This window comes from Canis lupus, chromosome 17 (assembly GCF_003254725.2).
Source record: "Canis lupus dingo isolate Sandy chromosome 17, ASM325472v2, whole genome shotgun sequence".
In the NCBI taxonomy this organism is placed as follows: Eukaryota; Metazoa; Chordata; class Mammalia; order Carnivora; family Canidae; genus Canis; species Canis lupus.
In genome coordinates, this window is record NC_064259.1 from 24,094,658 (window position 1) to 24,113,202 (window position 18,545).

The 18,545-nt window shown below is 41.1% G+C and overlaps 1 long non-coding RNA gene across 5 annotated transcripts in view; it reads right to left on the minus strand.

Moving 5' to 3' along the window:
- Positions 1 to 1,671: 1,671 nt before the first annotated feature.
- The window catches only part of LOC125752808 (uncharacterized), a 45,258-nt gene continuing 28,384 nt past the window's right edge, over positions 1,672 to 18,545 (minus strand). For 2 of the 5 annotated variants that reach the window (XR_007403164.1, XR_007403167.1), the window contains exon 5: positions 1,672 to 2,154. This is a non-coding gene — a long non-coding RNA (uncharacterized LOC125752808). Of the gene's footprint in view, positions 2,155 to 7,140; positions 7,679 to 9,168; positions 9,594 to 15,229; positions 15,269 to 18,545 lie in introns of those variants that run through there. The other 3 variants (XR_007403168.1, XR_007403166.1, XR_007403165.1) reach the window with 3 other exon arrangements.

Sequence of the window (18,545 nt, forward strand, 5' to 3'; positions counted from 1 at the left end):
GTTCGAATAATTTTAGCAGGCTCCCTGGGGTATAAGGACTTCCCCTAGTTGCCTGCTACCTGGCCCTGGGGTGATTGTAGCAGGGGGATAGTGGCTCAACCTGTGAGAACTCCATAAAGGAGGTAATTGGCAAGTATAGGCTCTGTATTGGTTGGTTTGCATATATGAAACATAGGTTCACAGGGGACTCATTTGCTATCTCTAGTTTTGGGAGAGGCAGTCTCTCCAGGATTAGCAAGAGCCCCTATGCTGGAGCACCAAGAATAGAGAAAACAAAATATACAGTTGACTCTTGAACAATATAGGGGCTGGGGGTACCAAACCCCCTTGCAGTGAAAAATCCATTTTGGAAAAATCCAAAATATAACTTTTTAAAAAATCCACATATAACTTTTGACTCTCCAAAAACTTAACTACTAATAACCTACTGTCCAGAAGCCTTAACAAGAGCATACAGCCAATTGACATATTTTATATCTTATATGTATTAGATGCTGTATTCTTATGATAAAGTAAGCCAAAGAAAAGAAAATGTTAAGAAAATCATTAAGAGAAAATGTATTTATAGTATTATACTGTATTTATTTTTTTTAATTCATGTGTAAGTGGACCCATGCAGGTCAAATTTGCATTGCTCAAGGGTCAACTGTTGGTAGCTAATGCACTGTGTGCTAAACTGGACTGCCTTGCACAGTGCTCATGGCATAGCTGGGATGGTTATCATCATCATCAGAATCATTATTACAACAACAACATTCTTGTCCAGATGTAAGGTTTGTAAGGACAGGGATCATGTAGCACCCAGCATGCAGTAGCACTCAGGAAGGATGTATTGAATAAATTAATGAATGAATGGCCCTATGCCTGCTGAGCCTAGAGTTTTGTGCACTGTGAAGAACACAGAGGTTTAGATGCTCAATAAATTATTTTCTTCATTAGGTAAGCAAGAGAACATTGAGGAGAATACTAGGGGAAAGTGACCCTCAGCAACCTTGTTAGCCAGGATTTAGAACTATGTACTTGCAAAGAGCTCTTCCTAGGGGAACCTAGACATTTTTCAGATCCTGTCCAGTGCAGGTCTCCTACAGATCTGCCACAAGGACTCTTGACTCTGTCTCCAGAAAATATATGCTGACTCCTCACCTGACTGGTAATCTGATTTTGATCCTGTCTCTCTGGGGGTCAAATGTCTGCCTTATTCAGGCTGTCAGTCACTTGGAGAACATACTCAAGAGGTTCTGGCTTTTTTTCATCCTCACATTTCTGTCCTTATCAACAAAGTCATCCCAAGCATCTTTAGTCATTTATGTTTATTCATGCACTTAAGAGTGTTTGTTGTGCGCAATTATTTGGAGTGGTCTCATTCATAATTTATGACTGTCTTCAAGAAGGACCTGTTCAACAGAGTCCTACTCAACACATTCAACCATTTGTCAGAATTAGGGTTTCTGGGAGTTGACAGGTGGAGGGCAAAACACAACTTTTGGGTAGGTATTCTGAGCTCTAAGAGAACCTCCTGCTGCTGTATCATGTAAGCAGCGCTGACAGATTGAAGGAGTGTTCCAGCACTACATGGGGAGCTACAAGAGGCTCCCTACTCTCAAGGTATTTACAAAGAATAAAAAGCAACAGAAAAAAAAGATCCACAGCATTTAATATTGTCAATGTGAAGTGACAAATACATTTTGAGGATTATTGACAAAGGAAATATGCAAATAGCAAAATAATATAGGGCACATTAGATTCTGAGCTACTCCCTTCTCCAGGATTTTCCAAAGCTCACCCAAGCAGCTTGGCTTCCCATCCCATCTCTTCATGTCAGTGGATGTCCCACCCTATTCCCCATCTCCTCTCCCTGTCCAGTCCATTGGAAAAGCACTAACTCTAGAGGCTACTTCTTCAGAAAAAATAACCCAATGGCTGTGCAAAATGAGAAGGGCTGGGAAGTAGGAAAGAAAGATGAGGCCTTCAACTCACAGGTGGACCAGAAAGTCTCACCCCTTACCCAGAAGCTGTTATGTCCATTTCCTTTTCCAGCTCCATTCCAAAAACATCTCTCCACATCTATTCAGGGATGTCTGTTGCCATGGCTACTGGGTGACAGATGCTTTTTGAATATGGTATGTGAAGAGCTCTCCCAATCTGCAATCCGACCTGGAACAGGTGGCTATTTTTAGCTACATGCTGCTAATACATGCTTTAGAAAAGACAGCTTTTAGCTTGTACTTAAATATCACCTTTTCCCACACTCCCTTATTTCAGTGCCCAAGCGGCTTGATGGATTTATAGTTTTTATTTACCATTACTACAATGTGAAAGACTTTGCAAAGACCTCAAGATTCAGGCTATATTTCAGACTCAGGACACTCATTGGGAAGCCAGCACAAGCTCAAGGCAGCATGTGTCAGCTTTCTCTTTGACATGGAGGGCTGCCTATTCCAGGGCTACTCTTTGAGTGTTGATCCCCCACTTGAGGCTCAGAATTGCTGTCACCATCTTGCACAGAGTCTCTGTGCTTGTCTCATCATCTGTTTTTGCTACATTCTCCATTTTACATGCCCATAGCTGTACTATCATTTGTAAGAATAATTTATTTAAGATTCTGTGTTTTTCCCCATGCATGTGTGAAGGCAGCCTGGTCTACTGGTAAGAGTTACAGACTTCCCCCACCTCTAATTCAGTTTGACATTGAAGTCTTTATATGATGTGGCCTCAAGTTACCTCCCTAAACTTACCTACTTCTCAAACCTCTTAACTCCCAAGCCTGAAGTTCCCAGGGTATTTTTTTTTACCAAACATTCAATATACTCCACTAGAAATTCTACATGGTTTTCAATGCCCATATCAAACTCCACACACTCAAGAATTCCTGTGCCATCACTCCTTACCTCCTAGCTAAAAGCTTTTAAGCAGGAGCAGCTGGGTGGTTCAGTGGTTGAGTGTCTGCCTTTGGCTTAGGTCATGGTCCCCAGGTCTTGGGATCGGGTCCCTCCCCACAGGGAGCCTGCTTCTCTCTCTGCCTACATCTCTGCCTGTCTCTTTGTGTCTTTCATGAACGAATAAATAAAATCTTTTTTAAAAATTTAAAAACAGAATTTCTTACACTGTATTGATCGGGCACCCGATCTCTCTCTCTCTCTCTCTCGAATAAATAAATTAAATATTTTTAAAAAAATTTAAAAACATTAAAAAGCTTACAAGCATTCCCTCCTTTCTCAAGGTCCTATTTCATGATTAAATGTATTAGAGCTCGAAGTACTGCGCACAGCTGCTGGTGGTGTTATTTGAGCATTTCTTAACTTCTTCATGCCTACTGGAAGCTTCGTGAAACCCAAGGGGCAGTTTTTCCCCATGCATGTATCCTTAATGCCTGATGCAATGCTTTGCCCATAAAAAGACTCAAGAAGTATTTGGGAAATTGAGTTGCTATATAAAAGTCTTCAGACTACATTTCTAGTTTCACTTCTGTCACTGGCCTTGAACTTAAAGTTTTCTAGATCTCAGTCTCCTTAGCTGGAAAGTAATAACAATACATATTTCCACTTCACTCACAACTTTATCATTAGAACCAAACAAATTTGTCCTTATAGATGGCAACTTCTAAGATGAAAGCACATGTCCCTCAGAAATGATTAGAGAGAGAGAGAGAGAGAGAGAAGAGTGATAAAATACTATAGGAATAATACTAGAGATATTCAAGCTAGAAACTAGAGCTACAAGAGACATTAGAGCAATCCCAACAGTCTACCCATGAAGAATAGAGAAAAGTGGAGTTAAGGTAGAGTTAAGGTAGGAGTAGCAGAGGAGAGTTTTGAGAGCACGGTGTAGTCAGAAACCACACACAGTACAATGAGGGCAAAGGAAGGCAGAGCAGTAATAGACACTGAAAGAAATGATGGCATGGGGTCCTGGAAAGGCAGAGTTCAGACTGACTTTGTCATGTGCTGGCCAGGGCTTTGTTGAGAACAGGAGTATCTCTGTCCATAATAAGGAAAGCCAGAAGGAGAAGGGCTCCAAGCCAAAAGGGCCCTAAGTCAGAGATGGAGCCCAGAAAACTAAATGTTAGTGATAGCCACAGAGGATTTAGACTCACAAAGACTCTGGGCCATTTTCTGAGAGACACTGATTGAGATCAGACAAATTAAAACTAAGAAGCGTATTGGTTAACTATTGCTGGACCAAAACCCCAGAAGTAAGAAAGTGGCAATAAAAATAAATTATTGCAAAAAGTGTGGGAAGCAAGGAAGAGACAAGGCAAATTTAAGAGGAGAAAAAAACCCACAAGAAAAGACATTAACGATGTATATGTAAAACAAAATTGGAGGCAGATACTCGTGAAACAAATGGCATAAATATGTAGAAGGCTAAAAAGAAAAATTGGATGCAGACTGATATTCATTTTTCAAGGCTGAAGGTGAGTAGAGAAATTCACTATCAAAGACCTGGGTTACTCCTGGATTCAAGGATAACAGCCATGTGGGGAAAAGTTTTTATGGAGCATATATGGAACTCTGGACCAGTAGGCACTACTGATCCTGAGACCTGCTGAAATGAATAACCAAGCAGAGAAATAGAGGCCACATGAGACAGCATAGTCAGTGAGATTCAAAATAATAAGTGGTGTAGTAATGACCAAGTAATGAATAAAATGGGCAAGAGTGAGAGGGTCAGCGTGGGCTCGAGGCAAGTGATCTCAGGACCATGGATAGCTCTGTGTCTGGGACAGGGTGGCCTTTATCCCAGTTACCTTGACTGGAAGCACTATCTGGGTCCCATTTTGGATATTAAAACAATCTGTTTGCCCAGTTAAGGTGTAAGTCTTTAGATCTGGGAAATCACTATCTATCTGGTGGTATTTGATAACTCTCTTCAGAGGAGATATGGGTTGGTAAAAGCAAAACCTAACCTCCTGTTCTAAGCTTCCAGCATTGCCACTTGCTAGATATGTGGGTTTAATAAAGTCAAACTTGCTGAAGCTCAGTTTTCTCTTCTGTAAAATGGGATTTATAAGGCTTTTCCTGTTTCCTATAAATACCTATGGGGAAAAATCAAATGAGAGTATGCATGTGAAAGCACTTTTAAACTGTAAAACCCTAGTTAAATATGTGCAGTTATTGGAGTTAACTTCCTTAGAATGAACTAAAAGGTTCCATAGAGACTTCACAGGGGCAAGAGGCCAAAGCTGTGTCAGAGCTCAGTATCTGAAAGCAGGATTGCCCTGAAAGAAATGTGGGTTTCAGAAGCTATAGGAGCAGGTTAGAAAGATGAGCAAATGTAAAAGAGAAAGTGAAAGAATAAAAGGGAAAGTAAAAAAAACAGACTTGCAAATAAATATACAAGGGAAAGTTTGATTTATGTCAATTTATGAATGCTACCCAAAACAAGCTGGAATATCAAATAGGTGAAGTAAATTTCTTGGAAATTTAAAGACACTTCAATAATATCAAACTTCCTTCTGTAATACATAAACCAGAAACAAAAAACCTCTTTGACCAAACTGGATCTCCCTTTTGTTACTTTAAAAGACTTAGTTTTAGGATGCCTGCGTGGCTCATTCAGTTAAATATCTGCCTTTGGCTCAGGTCATGATCTCGGGGTCCTAGGATAAGACCCCAAGTCAGGCTCCCTGCTCAGTGGGGAACCTGCTTCTCCCTCTGTCCCTCCCCACTCGTGTTCTCTCTCTACCTCTCTCTCTCTCTCTCTCAAATGAATAAATAAAATCTTTTAAAAATAAAGTAAAAGACTAAGTTTAATATAATCTTCTTACAAACATATATAATCATTATAGAAAATGTCAGAAGAAATTTAAAAAAACAAAAGATAATATTTAAAAACACTCTCAATCCTATAAACCCAAAGATGATCTTCCTGCTATTCCTGGCATAAAGAAAGAACTGGATTCACTCACTTTTTAAAAAAATCAAATATAAGATCATCATCATACCACTTTGCATTATCTCTTTTTAAATAACCCAAAGTCAGGATTATCTTGTCATATAGGTAATAAGAAATAAATTTTAGCAACACAATTTTAATGGTCATATATAATATTTGTTATATGAATATATCATACTTACTTAACCATTTCTTTATTTTTGGATAGTTTGGTTATTTCCAACATTTCTTTTTTGCATACTATGCTAGAAGAAGTTCATGTGTAGTTAATCCTGTGGGTTCTGGTGAAAAACTTTCTCAAGTCAGCCCCCAAATTCCCTATCTATCAATCAACTGCATATCTTGGGGAAAGTTACTTAATCTCATTAAGGCTTAGTTTCTTCATTTGTAGAATGAGTTCAAAAGTAGTACCTACACCCAAACCTATTGCTATAATTAAGTGAAATAATATGTCTAAAATACTTTATACAATGCCTGGCACATAATAGGTACTTAATAATAATGATAATTTTTTAAATCCTTACAATTAATCTCTGTACTCATCCTTAATTATTTCAATAAGATACATTTCCAGAATTTTTGCATCAAAGAAAGGACATATGTATATTTTTTAAGATAATGCCTTAAGTGTAGAGAAAAGGATTGAGTTGTCATGAGGAAAAGGGACAGAGCCAAGCCAGATGTTAAAAAAGCAAATATCATGCATGGATGCAATGATTTAGGACTCATTGCTATTGAGGCCCCTGGGTGGCTCAGTGGTTGGGCATCTGCCTTCCACTCAGGTCATGATCCCAGGGTCCTGGGATGGAGTCCCACATCGGGATCCACACAGGGAGCCTGCTTCTCCCCTCTGCCTATGTCCCTGCCTCTCTCTGGGTCTCTAATGAATAAATAAATAGAATCTTTAAGGAAGAAAAAAAAAGAATTCATTGCTATTAAACTAAGAGTGAGCATATCCTAGAAGCTATAATCCTACTTCTAGGAAAATATCTTACAGAAATAATTGCATGAATACCTATATAAGCATATTCATTGCAGTATTATTCATGGTACCAAAAAATTGAAAACAATCTAATTATCTCAATGGGAGAATGATTCCACATATTTTGGTAATCCATACAGTTGAATATTAGCCAATAAAAAAATAAGGTAAAGCTACATATGTTAACTTTGCATTGAGTTCCTGATATAATATTATATGGGGTTAAGTAGAGTGACAGAGAGGAAGCATAGCACAATGACACTCTGTGTGACAATGTTTTTATTTTTTGAGAGAGAGTGTGCATTTAAGGTAAGGGAGGGGCAGGGGGGAGGGAGGGAGAGAATCCCAAACAAGCTCTACATTCAGCGTGGGGCCCAACACCAGGCTTGCTGAAATCATGACCTGAGCTGAAATCAAGGGTCAGATGTTTAACCAATTGAGCCACCCAGGCACCCCTGTGTAACAATATTTAAGGACACAGAATTCAAATCTCATTAGTTACATGTGCTAGTCATGGAAAAAAGCTAGATAATATTTATGAAAGGTTTCTGAATACTGTAAGGGCTATATAAATTTTATTCCCATAATATGACATAAATGTAATAAAAGAAAAGTAAGAGAGTAATAGGCTAATGAAAAGGACAGGACAGGGATCCCTGGTGGCGCAGCGGTTTGGCGCCTGCCTTTGGCCCAGGGCGCGATCCTGGAGACCCGGGATCGAATCCCACATCGGGCTCCCGGAGCATGGAGCCTGCTTCTCCCTCTGCCTGTGTCTCTGCCTCTCTCTCTCTCTCACAATCTCTATCATAAAAAAAAAAAAAGTTGAAAAGGACAGGACATACATGAATGGAATAAAGGTTATTACAAAATGAAAATCATCTCTTTTCTGATCATAGAAGTCCAGGTGTTAAAGCAGTAAAGAAGCTCAAGAAATTATCTCATTCATCCCTTGCCTTTCAGTAAAGTATATTTATCCTTATATGTAAATGAAAAGCCAGAGGTGCACAGAGCTAAGTTACTGACCCAAAGTCACAAGGCTCATAAAAGTGGGGTGATGACCACAATCCTCTGTCCTGATCAAAATAGAATTCTCAAAGTCTTGGAAACTTGGCAAGATCAAATAGAGAATACGCAAATTCCTATTGAAACAGGAAGAAATATTAGAACTATAAAAAAATATTACTAAGGGGAAAGGAGACTTACTCCCTTCTCAAGATGCCATGAAGAAGTAGAACATGTTAAAAATACATTAAAAAATGCTCAAAGGGAGGCACCATGCCAAGGACTTTGACAGAATAGTTCTCCCCTTGCTTAGAAGTGATCAATGCAGAGCATGTTTTCCTCCATAAAGGCAAAGGAAGTGAAGCGGAAATAGCAAACATCAAAAAGTAGATGAGAAAAGTCTCCATCAACAGGATCATGGAGATGAGTGAAGATCAAGATGGTTAATCAAGAAAAAGGACAAGATCTATTGATACTTCAGAGGACCAAGGGAAAGGTGAATGTAGCCCATAGTGGGGAGAAGGTCAGATTGCAGTTTATCTCCTGGGAGCCACTCAAGTGATAGTCCAGCAAATGATCACTACAGATCAAGAAAGCAGAAGCCATCAGGGCTGATGACAGGGGGCAGGCTCTTGAGGCCAATTACTTCACAGCTAAGGACCACACAACTTCCTACAAATCTAGCAAAGCATGGGAATATAGTAAAGTGACCAATGGTGCCTCAAAGTGGTGTTAATTTAAAACAAGGTTAGGGTCGCCTGGGTGGTGCTGTTGATTAAGCATCTGACTCTCAGTTTTGGCTCAGATCATAATCTCAAAGCATTGTAGGACTGGGCCCTATATTGGGCTCTGCACTGAGCATGGAATCTTCTTGAGACTCTCCCTCTCCCTCTGCATCTTCTCTCTCTCTCTCAAATAAATCTTAAAAAAATAAAACAGTGTAGGGCTGTTGGGAAGGAAATCAATGGTTCAAGGAAGAAGAGCTTATGAAAACATGACGCAGACACAGAATCTCTGCAGCCTTCCTGTCCTTAGAGCTTCCATACCTCTGCTCCAGCTTGGCTGGCTCCTCTCTACTTCTTTACCTGGGAGAGTCATTTGCAGCACTGTGCCCATCTCCAGAGCAAAGAGAAATAATTGACACTTTTCAAATGAAACCTATAAAAAGGACCAAGAATATTCAAGAAAAATAAATCCCATTTTATTTTTTAAAGATTTTATTTATTTATTTATTCGTTTATTTATTTATTTATTCATTCATTCATTCATTCATTCATTAGAGACACAGAGAGAGAGAGGCAGAGACACAGACAGAGGGAGAAGCAGGCTCCATGCAGGGAGCCCAATGCGGGATTCGATCCCAGGACTCCAGGATCATGCCCTGGGCCAAAGGGAAGTGCCAAACCGCTGAGCCACCCAGGGATCCCCTAGATCCCATTTTAGATATCAGACAGCATATCTAAAATTAGACATCAAGCTTGGTTTCATGCGCATGCAGTCTCCTAGAATTATCCACAGCTCATCTCAACTCTATCTTGTCCAATTGTTCTGGAGTAGTCGGAAGTTGTTCAGGCCCAGTGTTGGTTGGCTGGTCTACTGTTCTACACTTGTCTAGTCTCACACAGGATCACATTGGGCATCTTCCAAGGAACAGTATATCCTCAACTCTTGCATGAGAGACAAACTTCTCATCCTCTTCTACAGCTCAGAGTCCCTGGGCAAACAGAATGTTCTCTGTGTCAGTTCCACAATCACCTAAGTTTTTCACTGCTCACACAGCCAACTTTTTTCACATCACCTGGTGTTTCATGGGACCCCATTTCAGGGGAGAGTTATTGTTTTTAATTGTAATATCCCTGCTCTTACGCCAGCTAGGATTATAACCAACTGCAAAAAAAAAAAAAAAAAAAAAAAAAAAAAAAAAAAAAAGCCCAACTATAGCTTAAACAGATAGGAGAGTCACAGTTTAAGCGTGGGGATGCAGGCAGGTCAAAGGGAGCAATTGCTCTGTCATTTCACTGGGGTCTTTTCATCCGTGGTTGGCCTCTTGGATTTCACTCCTTGCTTGTTACTCTCCTTGTAGCCTTGGATTCACGTTCAAAGCAGGAGGTTGGGAAAGGGTAAAGAACTTTTTCTTTACAAGGCTTTATATTTTTACTCTGGAAGCTAAGACTTCCCCAGTGGACTTTTACCTATATGTCATTGACCAGACTGAATTACATGGTCATGTGCAGCATCAAGGAAGCTGGGAAATCAAGAACTGTATTTTTACTTCTACACTGGGAAAACCACAAGAGAAAGTAATTTTTAATGAATATTGATAAGCTACTGACTGATATCTGCCACTGTAACTCCTTTGGTCCCTCAGCACCATGGATGCACTATTCTTTTACATATACTTGTCACCACCCACCCCAAACATGGAAGATGAAAACCAAAAGTCTTGTCCAGTTCAAATCCAGGATCTCCAAGGGCACCTGGGTGGCTCAGGTGGTTAAGCAGCTGCCTTTAGCTCAGGTCATGATCTCAGGATCCTGGGATGGAGCCCCATGTCAGGCTCCACACTCAGTGGGGAATCTGCTTCTCCCTCCCACTTTGCTCCTCTACCCCACTCATACTCTCTCCCTTGCTCCCAAATAAATAAAGAAAATCTTTTTTAAAAAGATCAGGATCTCTGGTTCATGCACAAAGCTACCTGTCAGGTCCACATGTGCATCTCATGACCACAGCCTGTAAGCTGAAATGATATCTTATCTTCTCCAATACAGCTGGTATACAAAGATAAGAAACAGTATAACTGCAACAAAAACTCAAAAAAAAAAAAAAAAAAGGAAAAGTAGGAATGTACCTTAGACCATAGAATATATTAAATCCTGCTAGCCCTGGCAGGAAAGTAAAATTCCTAGTTGACCAATCTAACAAGCCTTGGATTTGCTTTCTGGGAGGAAATTCTTCATCCATTATTCTCAGTTGCTATATCCTCATAAAATCTCTCCCATGGTAATGACTATTGATATTATTATACCCATTATAAAGATAATGAAAACTGAGGCATGGAAGGTAAACTCTGGTCATGGTCATACAGAGCCAAGACCCAAACTTAGATCATCAGATTTCAGAGTCCCTATTCTTTACCAGCAAGTGTTTTCTAATAGAACAGGAGTTCTACTCTAAGGGCCCAAGGAGAATTCTTGGCACTCACTTTGAAGAGAAAAAGAAGTCAAAAACTAAACAAAAAAGAAAACTGGAAAGGATCACCTAGAATTGATCTTACAAAATAAGATGTCTGAACCAACATTTTTTTTTTTTGAGCCAACATTTTCTGACCAAGGTTTCCCTCTTACAGATCATTAGGGTCCCTCTAATGGAGCAATAGCCCCCAGAAAGGAGAGTTTGGCATGTCTTCCTAATAATTGTGTTGTATGGGGCACCTGGGTGGCTCAGTTGGTTGAGTGTCTGACTCCTGGTTTTGGCTCAGGCCATGATCTCAGAGTCATTAGATCAGTCCCACATGGGGCTCCATACTCAGCAGAGTCTGCTTGAGATTCTCTCTCTCTCCTTCTCCCTCTGCCCCTCCCCATGCTCACGCGTGCATGCTCTCTCTTTCTCAGATAAAATTTTTAAAAATAATGATTGTGCTGTATATCACCTTTAGTTATAGGCACTTTTGTACACCTTCCATTTGATCTTTGCAACCATGTATATGGATGAATCCAGAAGACTTTTTTTTTTAATTTTTATTTATTTATGATAGTCACAGAGACAGAGAGAGAGAGAGGGGCAGAGACATAGGCAGAGGGAGAAGCAGGCTCCATGCACTGGGAGCCCGACGTGGGATTCGATCCCGCGTCTCCAGGATCGCGCCCTGGGCCAAAGGCAGGCGCCAAACCGCTGCGCCACCCAGGGATCCCCAGAAGACTTTTATGATCCCCACTTTATCACATACAAAATGAGATTAGAATGACTACCAAGGAGTCAAAAGCTGGAATTGAACAGAGGTCTTGTGATTCCCTAGGCAGGTGGTGTTCTCCTGATATTGCACTCCTAGTGCATGAGAAAACAGATGGAGAGTTTAGGATGCAAGGTTGTAGACACCCACACCACACTGGGCATGGGTCTCTGTGATACACAGGTATCATTATCTTGTTAGTTTTTTTTTAATATCTTATTTATTTATTCATGAGAGTCACAGAGAGGGAGAGACAGGTTCCATGCAGGGAGCCTGATGTGGGACTCAACCCCAGGACTGCAGGATCACACCCTGAGCCGAAGGCAGATGCTCAACCACTGAGCCACCCAGGCATCCCAATCTCATTAGTTCTTAATCATAAGCTTATAAGGTCTGTTCTACCAGTATCCTGATTTTACACTGAGGGAAAGGAAGCTCATAGAGCATAAGTAACTATTCCAAGGTCACTTGACCAGTAATGAGAGAGTTGAATTCAAAATAATATAATGTTTAGAAGCAGAAGGGCAGCTGCTAGAATGTGATCTAGGGAGGAGGTGATTTGGTGGCACCAATTTTTATGCCTCTAATTGTTCTCTGGTCATGAAAGAATTTGCAGACAATTGGCTAAGCTAGTGTGGGAGCTGGAGGTAGAGAAGTAAGCCACAGGTACAAAGAACAAACCTTTTTCCAAAGGTGAGCAGACAAAGGAACAAAGGATTACAATCTTAGAGATTCAGACAGGAAAGCAAAATTACAAAAACCTGTGATTATGGTGTCACGAGAACTGGTCAGAGGAGGAATGGCTGCTTTCAAAAAGAGAAAAATGGTGAAAGGAATGTGTGTGTGTGCCTACATGCATGCGTGTGTACACCGCATTTACTAGAAAGGGACAGATGACATTTGCAAAAAATACATGGGGTGGATGGAGGAAATTATAAATACATTTAAAATTTAGCTAATTTTTAAACAATTTTAAGTGCTAAGGGAGCCAATGAGATAATGCATGGGAAATGCTTAAATTATACAGTGTTATACAAAAGTAGAGTGGTACTTAGTTTTATATGAGTGTATTTATAATAAAACTGGAAAGACAGGAGAAGCCAGGCCAAGGGGCTGAGCTGTTGCTCTGCTGGGCTCTGCTGCAGCTCTCCTGTGCGTGTCTTGCCCGGGAGGTTCCTCTTCATCTTGTTTTATTACAGCTCTGCTCCACCTCTGGCGCTGAGTGCCGAAGTGGTACAGCTGTTCAACAGCTGGCCCACGTTTACCCCAGGTGGTGGTATTTAAGGAATCAGTTGAGCAATTGTTCATTGCTATGTGTTGGTTGGGGTTTGTAAAATCCCATCAGGATTCTGAAAGACCCAAGCCCCTGAATTGGGTAGAAGAAGCCCCAGTCCTATGCTGGAGAAGCCAGTTCTGGAAATGAAGGAATATTGTGCTGGGACTACAGGATGGGAGAGGACACTTGGCAGACGGGGCATCTCCCATGTGTAGGGAAGGCAACTCTTTCCTTTCCTGAGAGTTTCAAAAAGATGTGATTTGCTTTTATCGCCATCTCTCTGGCACAGACCTTGTGTTTTGGGTGTCGCTTAAGCTGAGATGGGCTAAGAGGGGAGACTTTTCAAAAGATGAACCACTCTTGGGGCACCTGTTTGAGCATCTGACTTCAGCTCAGGCCATGATCTGAAGGGGTCCTGGGATGGAGCCCCAGGTTGGGCTCCCTGCTCAGTGGGAAGTCTGCTTCTCCCTCTGCCCCTCCCCCTGCTTGTGTGTGCGCTCTCTCTCTCTCTCTCTCTCAAATAAATAAAATCTTAAAAAAAAAAAAAAAAAGATGAACCACTCTTAAGCCAGGTGCCACACAAAGGCAGCTTCTAGCTTTCTATCTACCACCCTGAGCGGCAGGCCACATGCACAGACTCTAGGGCTGTAAGGGGATTTTTATTATGAGCCATTCAGTAATCTCTTCCTTAAAATAAAAAGTCTCACTCCAAGGGAGACTTCTGAGAGCCCCACACTGGGAGTGACAGCCTTGCAGTAGTGAGGACATGTGCTTTCTTCTTATTCTAACTCAATGTGCTCAGAACTGCTCATTCCCAGCTTCAGGATCTGCTCTGCTTTTGCAAAATCTCATCATTCTGGAGACTGAGGTTTACAGGAGTGATTCCCAGTATTTTTTGCTTTCAAGTGCCTCTCCCTAAACATTTGCTTTTGAAAGATTAGGTCTCCAACCAATTAAATGACTTTTTTTTAAAATGACCCATTAAGATGGCTTTGTTTCTTCATGTTCTAATTAATCCTAGATGAATGTGTTTGCCAGTCAACTTCCAGTGAGCATGAGCACTCGGTGTCCCCACATGAGGAGGTACAGTTGCAACTTGGTACAACACCAGTTGACATTTCAGTTGACCTTTGAGGTTTGATGACAGATAAATATGCTTGTTCCCCTGGGCTTCTCAAAGTGTTTGAACACCACTGGAGAACCAAAGCATGCAATCTGCCATCCTGGGGAATATTGCTTTGAGGTGCAGAAGATGACAGTTAAGGTGACTGATGAGGGAGACATTCAATGGAGAAATATGACCTTTGGAGGTACATTTAGGAAATAATGGATCACCTCAGGAAAAGGGGAGGGAAATGTACACCTGAGAAAGAGGGAAGGAGAAATTCTGGAAGAGATAGATCTAGATTTGAAGCTTATGCCATTTGAAGGGCCCTTTCCAAGGTAAAGATTGCAAAATTAGTTATCAGACCTTGAGAGGTCCTGCAGTTTTAGGGTTCACTAGCTTCTCAGCAAATCTACTCAAGCCTCTGAAAAGCTTCCTTGTGGGGCTCAGCATTCTGTTCAGGTGACTCTAGCACAATGGAGATGTAGCTCCTGGTCTGATCAGCAGGCCCTTTCTCTAGAATATCAGCAGTGACCATCTGTCTTGACACTTTGACCATGAACCTGATCCCCTGACCCTGACTCAGTGTGTATGATACCCTTGCACAGTTTCAACAGATGTTTGGAAGCCATCTATCTACCTTATGCCAGGAATTGGGGATATAAAGCTGAGTAAGTCAGAGATAGCCCCTGAGGACAGAGCATAGTAATAGTGGTGACAAAAATTGAAACCAGTGTTTAAGGTAGAAGTTGGTGAAGGGGATTCAAGGTATGCATAAGCAGCTCTGGAAAGCCCCCAGAAGGGGTGATTAACTCTGCATGGGATGGAAGTATAGGACACGTGGGGAATCTAGAAAGATAAAGTCCACGAAGCAAACTTTTCTTTACTCAACACTCAGGCTAATGTCAATGGGTGCATAGACTTTCCTCACATTTTCTACAAAAATGTGATTGTATTGGGAAACTCAGGAGAGAGAGATCCAGGTTTCCGTTTTGCATTGGGTACTTATTTGCTGTATGGGATTGAGGCAAGATTTAAAAAATTTTTTGTAATCCTTATCTGAAAATAGGAACAACAATAATATTCATATGGTCATACTGAGAAGTAAGACAACAAATGAAAGCACAAATGTCCAACACATAATAAGTTGCTAATAAATGTTAACCATTATAATATGCATTTTGCTCTCAATCTCTTACACATAAATCAGCTTATCTCCGTGAAAATACTACCTTTTTTTGTGGCAACATACTACTTTGATACAGCTATGTCAATTTAAGTAACCAGTCCCCTGTTGATGCATGTTTGGGTTATTTCTAAGTAGTCACAACTAAAAACAAAACTCTAACAAGCAGCTTTGCACATGCATCTTTGCACAATTGTGTAAGTATTTCCATACTAGTCATTTCATGAACTGAAACTGCTGAGACTTAATTTGCCTATTTGAGTTTTTCATAGCTATTGCCAATTGCCTTCCAAATGGGGCACACCATTTTAAATTCCCACCTATGGTAAATGAGGTTTCCCATCTACCTACCAACATGAGGCACCATTCATCATTTAAATCTTTACCATGAGGCCTTTATTGGAAAAGAAAGAAACAAGAGAAAGTCCAAAGAGGGAGCCAGAAAAGCAAAAGATAATATATCCAAAGATTCAAGAAGTCCAAGGAAGGAGGGGGAGGTTGAGAGCAAAGGGCTGATTGTCCCATGTGCAGGCAGGCCTGTCCCTACTCTATTCTGGTCAAACCCTAGGAGTCTGCCCGGAGTCTGCCTCTCTGCCCAGGGTACTGGGTCTTCAGCACTAAAGGCAATACTAAGATGGCTCTGGAAGCATCCGTTGCCCAGGGTCTCATGACCTGAACCCACAGCACTAGGCCCCTAGGCCATGTCATCTGTTCCTTTTCAGGGAAGCCCATAGCAAGGTCTTCCCCAAACTTCCAGAGTCTCAACCTAGGAGACCTAGGGCGGCAGCAGACAAACCAGTGATTTCAAAACCACATTTTGAGAACACAAGTCTGTGGCACATCTTTCTATGAAGAGTTTCCCGAACAGTAGAGAAGTTGTTCAGAATCTAAGTTCAGAAACTTTTCAGGATCAGCTCTTATGCTTTTACCCTCAGAGGCAATCTAAGGCAAGAGAAGGAGTTTGGACAGAATGGTTTTGGATTCATGTAGACTTTTGTTAAAATCTCCAGCTTTGAAACTCACTAGTGGGGATGATTCTGATCGCAGTTACCTCATCTGAGAAATGGGGATAGTATTCTCCCCAAGAAGAAGAATCTTTGTTTGAAGATTACATAATAAAATCTATGTCAAGGCTGGGCTCATTAGTGAACGTAAGTTCCCTTCCCCCTAATCCAGTTGGAGCAGGTATGGGGTTGGTACCCACAGATACACTGGACTGGATTTTACATGGGGCAGAGTAATATGTTTGAGTTGGACTTTTTGCAAAATTGGGGGGAAAAATCATCCTAGTATCTACTCTCTCAAAGCACTGCTTGTATTGAAAGATTATTTGTGACAACTCTGTGAAGAAGATAAAAAAAATCTACTGCATCATATACTTTAAATGAGTGAATTGGGGTATTTTTTGTATATTTCTTTATTGGAGTTCGATTTGCCAACATATAGTGTAACACCCAGTGCTCATCAAATGAGTAAATTGTATGGTATGTGAAAGACCTCTCAATACAATTGTTATTAAAAAAAAAAAAAGATTATGTGTAGAAGTTGGTTTTCTGCCACCTAATTTTGTGGCTGCAAAGAACCAATGAGAGTGAAATGTAATTACATATTGAAATATTAATCTTTGTGCTTTTCTACGCTTTCTCAGTCTTAATCCTCCTCAAGATATCTGTGTCATTTGGTGATAATTAGGATTACTGAAACAGGAATGCAAAAGGAAAAAAGCCAATGTTTTTCTTACTTCCAAATTTAAAAATTTTGAAAAGTGAATTTTTAACTTATACAAGGAAGATTTTGTTGAAAGAAAAGGTTCATGACATCAAAGCAGGCAACACTGAAGGAAACAAGATAGAGAGTTTATGCTCAATATTGACTGGATGAGCATGGGGGAAGACCAGCCCACTCCACGTCAGCCACTGCACCAACCCCCCCACCCATTCCAGAAACCAGAGATGGTCCCCTGGGTAGGAGCAGGATGAAGCAGGACCCTGGAAACCAATGGACTGAGGTGGTATGAGGTTGGGGTGGAAAGGTAGTTGTGGGGGATTCTTGGGAAAAAGTGGAGTCAGCAGTAACCGGGTGAGTCTTCACCATCGACGGGGACTACATGCTACTAAAGACCATACCTGTAGGCTGCCATCACCACTGGAGTGTGACCAGCCTATTGAATGTGCTAAACAGTATGGGGGTAAGTCACTGTCCCATGAGGGCCTTTTAGCCATAACTGCCTGCTCACCACTTGTGGATGTGATAAGTGTCACATCTATCCACACACTGAGATTTTGCTGAGCCCAATCCCAACTGTTTCAATTGCCCAATGTTGTCATTCCCTTTTCAGTGGCCTCATGTGCAGATCCTATAAGCACTGATCAAGAACATCATGCAGGCAGAGCCCTGCTCTACCTGTCTTCCAGTCTCAACAGAAGACCCACAACATGGCATGGTCCCCCACTGAGTGCTTTTCCTAAGTACTTTGTCTGGGAGACCTTAGCTATGGTTGGATTCTTTTTATCATTTATTTTTTAAGTTCAACTCCTACTCTGTCCAGTTCTTGCAACAGCCACTGCTCTGCAACCTGGCACTAAATGAGAAGCATGAAGAACCCATTCAGCTCACTTTCTGAATCATTTGACGTTTTCCAGACTTTCTAGCTTAGAAGTAGCCAAGAGGAGGAACAGACAGGGGAATGTGACCAGTATATGATTTGTCACCTCCGATGTTACTTTGTCAGGAAAGTCCCCAGCTCAGAGAGTGGAAGAGTTGAAAGGGAGGGCAGGGAAGGACAAGATTCTTGTCTTAAAAAAAAAAAAAAGAAAGAAAGAAAGAAAGAAAGAAAGAAAGAAAGAAAGAAAGAAAGAAAGAAAGAAAGAAAGAAAGGAAAGGGGAGGGTGTGAGGGATGGAATGAAGTCACTCTGCCTCTCCAAGAAGCCCCTACTCTGTGGAGTGCCCCTCTCCCAAAAATGCCTTCACAAGAGTGTTGAGATTAAGATCAGAGGAAGACAAACAACTCAGCAAGAGTTGAGCCCAGTGTGGTGCTGGCATTGACATCCAAGTCAGACTCTGGCTTACCAAACCCAGCAAAGCCTTGAATTTTAAAATTATGATGAGGCTTTGTTGTGATTATTTCCAGAGGAAGAGAAAGATGAAGA